Here is a 264-nt window from a genome sequence, read left to right as displayed (position 1 = left end):
TAATATTTTTTATACATCTATATATAATATTTATACACAGTAGAATAGAGGGAGGGCACAGGGCGAGATATACTTTATAAATATTTCTGTATGTTCCGCATACAAAATAAAATATGTACATCCACGATTTGATAGTGGTTTCTTTGCGGCTGGGACGGGGCTGTGTGCCTCGACTTTCTGGGGGCCTCAGGTGAGCCTTTCCTCACGCGGGGTCCCGGCGCTCCGGTTCCAGTTCAACTTTGTGGGAAGAAAGAGGTTTTCGAC

Source organism: Gekko japonicus, unplaced genomic scaffold (genome assembly GCF_001447785.1).
Source record: "Gekko japonicus isolate JY-2015 unplaced genomic scaffold, Gekko_japonicus_V1.1 scaffold5917, whole genome shotgun sequence".
Classification (NCBI taxonomy): domain Eukaryota; kingdom Metazoa; phylum Chordata; class Lepidosauria; order Squamata; family Gekkonidae; genus Gekko; species Gekko japonicus.
This window is presented reverse-complemented; position numbering follows the sequence as displayed.